This window comes from Choristoneura fumiferana, chromosome 2 (assembly GCF_025370935.1).
Source record: "Choristoneura fumiferana chromosome 2, NRCan_CFum_1, whole genome shotgun sequence".
In the NCBI taxonomy this organism is placed as follows: domain Eukaryota; kingdom Metazoa; phylum Arthropoda; class Insecta; order Lepidoptera; family Tortricidae; genus Choristoneura; species Choristoneura fumiferana.
In genome coordinates, this window is record NC_133473.1 from 1426839 (window position 1) to 1437279 (window position 10441).

Genomic DNA, 10441 nt, shown 5'->3' on the forward strand with positions numbered 1-10441 from the left:
GGGGGAGCTCGACTGAAACCGGAGTCCGTCCGCGGCCGTAGATCACGGCACGGCAGATGGCCAGCCACGGTAAACCGAGGAAAAACAGTACGACCGATGTATACAATCACCAGCGCTAATAATAATAGTAAAAAATTCAGGCAACATGGCCCATACAATGAATACCTTTAAGACTAACATGCATTTCATTTATAAAAACAGAATATTTAACACTAATTAGGTGACAAAACGGCGTGACCCTGTTGAGCCACCGTCCCTGACAGTCCCTTAGATATATCGATAACCAATATATCTAAGTTGTAAATGTCGACATATTTAAATGTCGAAAATTAAAATATCGTACATACAACTCTGCTTTATTTATTGCTCCTTTCTCTTAATAGCATTTATTTTACATAATCTAGTCATTTTTAGCACTCGCCGGCTGCTCCCGCGGCACGCTCGCTTCGCTCGCTCGGCTCGTGCGTTGTTGTGGTCACAGTTCTAACCTAACCGAACCAAATATTTTGGTAATTCATGTCAATAGTTAGGTTAGGTTAGTATTGCGTCAAGCGCGAAGCGCCTCAACTGAGCGGAATAGGAGCTCCGCAAAGCGGAGCTCCGTCGACCCTGTCACGTGATAGTTCATACATAGGATATTCGATACTCTGTACTTCGATATTTTGGACTTCGATATTTATATCCTTCGATGTCACTTTTGTAGATAAACATATTTTCGATATATTGGACGTCGTTTTCTAACCATTCGACAATATAAACTTTCTTTATATTAACTGTCGATATTTTAATTTTCGATATTTTACCCGTAGGTATTTTAACTTTCGATATTCAAATATGTAACCCTTCGCATTATGTGGCCAAAATATGAAAGGATGCCTTGTCGTCTTAAACTACACAATAATAACTTTTTGGAATAAGCATGTCAGGGATGCTCACAGGGAGGCCCAATTGCATTTTCGGTTATGGTGTTTGCAGGGGCGACCTAGACAGGGAGCCTGTTTTGTAAGTATGTGTGAGTCTAGAAGTTTGTTTTAAGGCTAAACTAAAGTGGTGTCAAAATAATCAAGACCAATTAGAATGAATATCATAGCTTCTCATCACGCTAGTAAGAATTTTTCCCACTTTTGGAAAGCAACAAACAGCCTGAATTCTAAACCTGGCATTCCTGTGAGCGTCAATGGTGTCAGTGAGCCTACTCAAATAGCAGATCTATTCATGAAGCATTTCCAGGTCCAATCTCCTCTCGGGCCCTCCGCGGGGGTGCTCTCCGCTGGGGTCGGTCCTGGTGATCATTCGAACGCGTTACTGTTAAGGAGATTACCGAAATTATTAGGAACATGACTCGTGGCAAGTCGCCTGGACATGACGGCCTCAGTGTGGAGCATTTCCAGAATGGAGGCGTACACCTCCCGAGAGTATTATCGCTTCTTTTTAATTTTTGCATTGCACATTCATACTTGCCTGAAATGCTGATGAAAACTGTAGTAGTACCGATAATCAAAAACAAGACTGGAGATGTGTCGGATAAAGAAAAACTATAGACCCATTTCGTTAGCCACAATAACGGCTAAAGTGTTGGATGGTATGCTTGATAAGCGATTATGTTGCAATATGAAACTTCATGATGCTCAGTTTGGTTTCAATCATGGACTGTCTACCGAATCTGCGATTTATTGTCTCAAGCATACCATCCGTTACTACACTGACAACAGACACCCGTATATGCTTGTTTCTTGGACCTCTCCAAAGCGTTCGATATGGTATCCTATGACGTACTATGGAGGAAAATACGTTTAGAAACCACTTTGCCAGCAGAAAATCTCTTGCTTTTAAAGTATTGGTATGGGAACCAGACGAACATTGTGAGATGGGGGAGTAGCTTCTCTGCTGTGTACAGGCTGAATAACGGCGTGAGACAGGGAGGGTTGACTTCTCCCAAGTTATTCAATCTGTACATAAATGGCCTTATTGAGGAGCTCAGCAGTGCAGCGGTTGGATGTTCAGTCGGTGGCCATGTCATCAATAATATCAGCTATGCGGATGATATGGTGTTGCTGAGTCCCTCGATTAGTGGTCTAAGGAAGCTAATCAGAATCTGTGAGCGGTATGCGGTGGGCCATGGACTTAGATACAATACAAAGAAGAGTGAGTTGTTGCTTTTCAAGGCAGGCGTGAAAACGTATGAGACTGTTCCATCTATCGTACTTAACGGCGCTCCACTCAAACAGGTCAAAAAGTTTAAGTATCTGGGTCACTGGGTCACCGATGCACTTACTGATGACATGGACATGGATCGAGAGCGCAGAGCGTTGACTGTCAGGTGCAATATGCTGGCCCGCAGGTTTGCTCGGTGTACAAATGAGGTCAAAGTAACTCTTTTTAAGGCCTACTGCCAGACTTTCTACACCTGCAGCTTGTGGGTTCGCTTCGCACAAAAGTCATTCAATGCTCTAAAGGTCCAATATAACAACACCTTCAGGATGCTGTTGCGGCTGCCCCCGTTCTGCAGTGCATCCGGCATGTTTGCGGAGGCGCGTACTGATAGTTTTGGAGCCGTGATACGCAAACGAATATCATCAGCCATGGATAGGATGAGGGGCAGCAGTAACAGCCTTCTATGTGCAATATCGGAGGATGTATCTTGTCCGATATTGCACCATTGGACCAAAACACATGTTGTCAAAAATGCCTGGTGACAAACTTTTAGAAATGTATTTCTTTTTTACGTCAAGTCTGATCTGTAATTGTAATTTTAAGGTTTTATATATTTGACATTTGATATTAATTTTTATTTTCAATTTAATTTAAAACATGTCTAACTTAGTTTTTAGTGTGTATGTACTAACAAATGAATGGATCTATGTTGTCTGATAAATAAATAAATTATTATTATTAATAATATTTAGTAACTCAGAGGGGTGTTTTTTGCCACATTGTGGCTTAGGAGGGCAGTAAAGTTCCTCATTTTTGTACTGTTCTTCACTATGATACTGTTCTCCGATAAATCGCCGGCGAGTAAAGCGAGAATAATGGCAGCGGTGTACGAGTCCGCTTAGTTTATGACTTCTAACTCGCAAACGAGCACCGACTGGAGTCTCGAGCAATAATGGGGTACATTTTGAAAATTCTGGCTTGATTAAACATGACCCAACATGACGGGTCGGTGCTTAGAAGTCGCCTCTTCCTTGAGCTGACTATATCTCTATACACAGGAGTTTTTGTAGGTACTGCTTACTGTGTAATTTATTTAATCAGGCGTTACTTTGCGGAGGTCCATATCAATGAAGTAAAATAATATATTTGCTCACCCGCGACCTTATGATAGCTAAGTTTATGCAAGATATACGTGTTCATGCAGTTCCTCCACGTCCACACTGTAAGAACACACACATATCCATCTATCACCACCACCACAATACACTGACGCGTTTCGATCTCAACCAGAGCTTATCTTCAGAGCAATACAACCGTACACCATACTTCCAGATGTCAGACTAACAACAACAACAAACGTCAATGTGAGATTTTAGATGTGTGTGTTCTTACAGTGTGGAGGTGGAGGAACTGCATGAACACGTCCGTATCCTATTAAGTCATTACAGTGCCATTTAATTTTTAAGTTTCCGTCCATCTTAAGGCTCAAGGAATACCTAAAAGATGCCTTTTTTGTCAAGTCTAAACAATCAAAGTTGATGTCATCATCATCATCCAGCCTATATACGTCCCACTGCTGGGCACAGGCCTCCTCTCAGAACAAGAGGGCTTAGTTCCCACGCGGGCCAGTGCGGATTGGGAACTTCACACGCACCATTGAATTGCTTCGCAGGTTCGTGCAGGTTCCCTCACGATGTTTTCCTTCACCGCAAAGCTCGTGGTAAATTTCAAATGTAATTCCGCACATGAATTTGGAAAGACTCAGAGGTGCGAGCCGGGGTTTGAACCCACGACCCTCTGTTTGAGAGGCGATGGTCAAACCACTAGGCACCACGGCTTTTACGGAAGCCTCACTGTGGGAGTTCGACTCGCATTTGGCAGATTTTTTACTTCAAAAACACTCAACAGAAATAAAAAATAAATTATGACTCGAATTCGGAACAATATCAAGCCAAATAAGATCAGTGCAACGCAAAGTGCAGTGCAAATGTTAGCTTCCCATTCCCAATGCGCCATATACTCGTGACGTATTCGTATGTAACCAACCCAACAAACTTCCAGCTTTTCCCAAACGTTAACCAGTTCAACGTTTCGTAATGTCAGAGAACGTTTCATAACGTGATACCTGACGCATTAATCATAGGAACTTTCAGAAAACGCGCCAAGTTTGAAATTAATCGCGCTCGTAATTACGTTACGAGCTTGTTTTTGAGGGTAGTTCCTGTTTTGGGTAAGTTTTAAATTGGAACGGGGATAGGAAATGATTAATTAGGGGAACATGTTTTTTTTTATCTTCAAATGGCGTTAATATACATTTCGACGAAGGCCATCTGTAAGCGTAATGGCGTTGTCTATTTGGTAACCCCCGACGCAAAAAGAGGGGTGTTATAAGTTTGACCGCTATGTGTGTCTGTCTGTCTCTGTGGTACCGTAGCTCTTAAACGGGAGAACGGATTCAAATGCGGTTTTTTTTTATTTGAAAGCAAGTTTCTCTGGCGATAGTTTTAGTTGTTTTTCAAATCGTTCAGCCGTTTTTGAGATATTGAACTATGAAGTGACAAAGTCGGGGGTTTTCCAACTTTTTGTTTACAATGTATCATCGTTATCAGCAGCTGGAAGGTCCACTGCTGAGCAAAGGTCTCCCTCTTAGAACGCCAACAATGAACGACAACTGCCACTTGTATCCACGGTTGCCGCAACTCTCACGATGTCGTCAGTCCACCTATTGGTAGGCCTCGACCAATGTCATAGTAATTTCATCATCATCGGCCTATTTAAAGGTGATTTCCCACCGGCGAGGCGAGACGAGAATTGAAAGTTGTATGGCGTGCGAGAATGCGTACAAATTTCAAATTCTCTCTTGCCTCGTCTCGTCTCGTCTCGCCGGTCGAAAATCACCATTAGTCCACTGCTAGGCATAGGCGACCCACTGCCACTTACTCGTAAGATTGCTTATCCGGTGAGCTATGTCTATGCATTCTCCCGTCTATGCATTACTAGATAAAGGATTTTGTATTGTTTCCTATAACGTAAACGGTCCAAGTTGTACTTAATTCTGTCGCAATTAGAAATTCACAATTCACGCATGAATCATACTACGGAATTCCAGTGGGGGTACACTTAAACGTCACTTTTTACGTACACTTCAGCGCCCCTGACGCCATAATGAAGGTATACTAAATTGACAAAAATGTGTCAAACGTCGACCAGACAAATTCAGTGTTTCCGGTTTCCGCTGTCTGGCTAATTGGCTATGCCTATCGTGACAGTGACAGTTTTATGCATTTTTTAAGTTTTCTCAGTTTATTGCTGATTTTTATTATAAAGTTTGTTTTTTATTATAAATATTAGTTTATTTATATTTATTAGTATCGTTTTGTGAAGTAAGATCTTTTTTTATTTTGTGAATTTTGTTGTTACACCTACAACATGAGTGCACCTAAGGAAAAATATTGTGTTTCGGCTGTGAAGTGAAGCTTTAAGTAAGTATACAATACGATTATATATGCAGGTATATTTAAACATTAAGACAGATTAGAGAAAACAGCTCGAGTACTCAATTTCACCTATTTACATAACTCGAATTGAACTCAAGATAGCTAGATGAAGCCTCATGGAGTACAATACTACAGTACAAATGTTTGCCTTTCTCATAATAATATTGAAATTTGAACACTAGTCAGGCTATTTTATCTGGACTGGTAAGAGCGAAGGGTTATGCGGCATAGTCTTGCTCGTATCTGACCCGCTGTTTCGTCTACATTATTTTTTTGAATGTGGCGCCCTGCGCCAGCTTGAACAGAAATTGGGTGGGATACAATCCAACTCAACATTGAGCAAATCGCAATAAGTGTAATCGAATTCATAAAGCGAGTCGTCGACCCGACACATCAATCACTATGCATTGCAGGCTACACTACGAAGTGCAAAATTCGAACTTCGTATCTTGCCGTCCCGCTGACGCTAATTAATATTATTTAATACGAGAGTGAAAGGAACGGTACGACACGAACTTCGATTTTCGAATTTTGTAGTAGCCCTGCAGGGCTACTCCGAAACTCGAAACTCGAAGTTCGTGTCGTGGTCCCTCTGACACTTACACTATTTAATACGAGAGCGAGGGGACGGTACGATACGAACTTCGAGTTTCGAGTTTCGTAGTAGCCCTGCTAGCCCCTCGGCATGCATAGTCCCGCGAAGATCACTCCCGACCCGATAAATACCCACTAGATAATTACCGGCATGTCAATACCGGCCTTGGTTTTCGTGTACTCTGGTTGGATGGAGGTTAGTATTCCTAAGTTTGTTCAACCTATAGTTTAGCATTTAGAAAGTACCTAATTTGATCCTGGCGCTGCGCTGGCAGCTGCCGCGGCATGCTCGGCTTGCGCATGTTTGTGGCCGCAACTGTACCTAACACTTAACGGGTCGGGAAAAGCAAATCGGTATATATTGGCTTTCGATTATCATGCCATGCATTTGTTAAAAAAAAAGGTTCTTTTCAAGTAAATAAATGAATTATTATATTATTATTATTTTTTTCACATCAGGTCGGGAAAGTTAGAACGGACGGTAAGGTATATCATACAAATATTAGCTGTTGCCCGCGACTCCGTCCGCGTAGAAGTATGAAAATAGTTTACGTCCTATTCTCAGACCTACCGAATATACACGAAAAAATCATAAAAATCGTTCAAGCCGTTTCAGAGGAGTTTGTTTGTTTACAAACACTGTGGACCCACACGAGAATTTTGTATGATAGAAGACTAGATAATAAATATAATATTATATAAGGTAGTTAGGAAGGTAGCCTTCAGGCAACCATTTTGGACTTCTTCTACTTCTTTGTTGTGGTAAGTAATAAAAAAATATGGGTTGTCAGCCAGCCCAGGGATTTTGATCGTATTTTGGGTTAATAAAAGGTATTTGGATATTTTTGAATCTAATTCTTATATAGGTATATAAATATATTTCGTGGATCTCGGAAAAATCTAGCTTGGTCTTATCTCTGGAAAACGCTTGTTATCGAGTTTTAGCCGAGCAAAGCTCGGTCGCCCATGTACTAACATATTATTGAAGTTAAAAACAACAGGATTCGATACAGAAACGAAAGCTAATAACATTTAGCGATACAATGGTATAGTAAATGTTTTTACACAACAAATCACAAGCAAATAGTATTAATTAATTTCAATACAAAATCGCTAATAGTAAGAGGGATCAGAATACGTACTTCGATTTTCGACTTTCGTAGTAGCCCCCTCCCTGTTGTGTTGTAAAAATTGAACAAAGTTTGTTTGTACTCAAGCGTAAGAAATTAAAATACCATTGAAACATTTCGTATTCAAGAAGAGAAGAGCCGAGCAAGAGAACTGTAACTAAAGTTGGTTACGTAGAGCTTGCTTTGGTTAGAATATGTATAGTCGTTGAGGCATCATTTCTTATACACCTACATGTGGTTAATTTCAGTACACGAACGATTCGTTACATGTGGCTGGGAGTGGATTACTTATCCTTAATGCATGTGGATGCTTAATTGCATATATATGCAATTAAGCATTTTCTAAATCAAATAATTTTCTTGTGCATTCCAGCCGCTTATGGTTATATTCTGAGAACTAGCCCTTTGCATCTAGCTTTTGTCACATTTTTTCTTCCATTGCAGACTGAAAGACTGATTCACATCCTGTGGAACATGCGCGGGACAACTTCAGTGTCTGTGCATAGAGACGACGCCCAAGGGCGCGCTCGTCTCATATTGTGCTCATTCCACTGACTGGTGTCACTGGAAGATAGTTTCTGGCCAGGTTGGTGAAATAATATTAATTATGGAGTTATTTAGGATTTAAATTCAGTTAGAAGAGAGTTCAAATTGAAGGCAAGTTTTGATTCCCTTAGTGATCATCATCAGCCTATAAGTACACATTTCACTGCTCGGCACAGGTCTCCTCTTAGAACGAGAGAGCTTGGGCATACACACACCACTGAATTGTTTTGCAGGTGTGTGCAGTTCCTAACAATGTTTTCCATCATCGTAAAGCTTGTGGTTTGGTTATATGTAATTTCGCATGTGAATTTTACATGCGAAATTAAGTACATGTTTCAACCCATGATCCTATGCTTGAGAGGCCGTAGGTCAAACCACTAGATAACCATGATTTTATTGAACTAAGTAATATCATTAAGCTTAATGAAATGTGAAAATAGCATCTGAAAGCTGCCTTGTGCATCATAACCGCTTGTGGCTGACACACTATTATCGTATTGTAAATTCTTTGGTATCTATATACCGGTGCTTTCACATTGACATATTACTTTAGGCTGTAGGTACGGAGTCGAAAGAACAATAAAAATTGTGCTTATTTTATACTAACATTAGACACAGATACTTTTAGTTTTTTTATATTATGCATTAACATATAAATATTATTGTACGTAATTGCAGTGCAAACAATGTGTGCCACTTCACGGTTCCCACATCGGAGAGAAGACCTGATTGCTGTTACGTCACTGTTACGACGAGCTATAAGAAAGTGATCATATGAAAAATTTCAATGACAAAGGAAAGGATAACAACAGGCAGTCTCCTAATTTATACAGCAACTAGCTTTTGCCCGCGACTTCGTCCGCGTGGAATAGTACCACCTGTTAATATAAAATGTAAGCAACTTTTAACTTTCTACTAAATAATTACAGTGGCGGATTTATGTTTTTTAGGAGTGTAGGCCACTTTATATCCGCCGCCCTATGTAACTTTCTAAAACAATTTTCTCATTGAAATCTGCCGCCCCTAGGCCGCCGCGGCCTATATACGGCCTATTGACAAATCTAGGACTGATATTATAAATGCGAAAGTTTGCATATGTGTGTGTGTTTGTTACTCCTTCACGCTTAAACGGCTGGACAGATTTGGATGAAATTTGATATGTATGTAGATACATAGCTGGAGACCTGGAACACATAGGCTACTACAGCTAAGATTGCTTGAGAATTATTAGTCATCATCATCCCAGCCTATATACGTCCCACTGCTGGGCACAGGCCTCTCAGAACAAGAGGGCTTGGGCGATAGTTCCACAAGGCCCAGTGCGGATTGGGAACTTCACACGCACATTGAATTGCTTCGCAGGTTTGTGCAGGTTTCCTCACGATGTTTTCCTTCACCGCAAAGCTCGTGGTAAATTTCAAATGTAATTCCGCACGGCCGGGGAATTGAATCCACGACCCTTTGCTTGAGAGGCGATAGGTCAAACCACTAGGCCACCACGGCTTTATCCCATTGTAATTTTCGGAATTGCCACGGGAAATTTTATTACTTACTTCTTCCTTCACGCTGTAGTAACTAAACGGATTTGGATGAAATTTGGTATGTAGATAGCTAAACATCTAAAATTTTTGATACTTTTACCCTAAGGCCGAAAAGTTCTCGAATGGAAATTGCGGATCGGCAAGCACAGCGTAGAACGTCTACCAAAGACGAGACGAGATGGACAAATGACCATGGTGATGGTGGTGGTTAAAGTCGCGGGTTCACGGTGGATGCAGGCCACTTCCAAACAAACGTCCGAAAGAATGTCCAACAGTCTCCTACGGCTGATATGATGATGGTGATGTACTCATCCATCGATGACCTCATCACGTCTAAACCGCTGAACCGATTTAGATGAATTCGGCATATAGATAGTTTGAGTCACAGGGAAGAACATAGGTTGTTTTTTATCCTAGAAATTACATAGTTCCCACGGGATAGCAATGGACGGTCGGACGGGACGGATTTGGATGGAATTTGGCGAAAAGTTAGTCTATAGCCTGGATTAAAACATAGGATACTTTTTATCCGATATTCCCTCGGGATAAGGATAAAAATCTTGAAATAACAACCGCTGGGCCAGAAATCATAAATGAATGATTTGAATTTGACTTTTGAAATTTGAATGGGAAAACCATTGTCATTTCATTACTGGTTTAGAGTCTTGAATTTTGTACAGCACAACACAACCTCAAGAAAACGATATAAATTATGGAAATTTCCAGGGGAATTTTTGTAAAATCCGAAAATTTTCAATGCAACTACAGACCGAATAGTTTACGCGGTGGCGAAGCTGCGGGTAAAGCTAGTAAGTTATAAATGCGAAAGTATTACTATTATATTCTTTTCCACGCTTACACTTGAGATGAAATTTGGTATGAAAGGAGTAGTTTGATACCCAAGGAAGGAAGCACTAGAATATATGACCGCATGCTTGTTTTCCTCCCTCTTATAAAAAAAAGTTTTGTTACGTCAAAT

General features: G+C 40.7%; 1 long non-coding RNA gene across 1 annotated transcript; it reads left to right on the forward strand.

Moving 5' to 3' along the window:
- The first annotated feature begins 7417 nt into the window (after positions 1 to 7417).
- Positions 7418 to 8798, forward strand: LOC141445637 (uncharacterized). The gene is made up of 3 exons (XR_012453343.1): positions 7418 to 7561; positions 7820 to 7961; positions 8600 to 8798. It is a non-coding gene; the product is annotated as an uncharacterized lncRNA (long non-coding RNA).
- The last annotated feature ends 1643 nt before the right edge of the window (positions 8799 to 10441 follow it).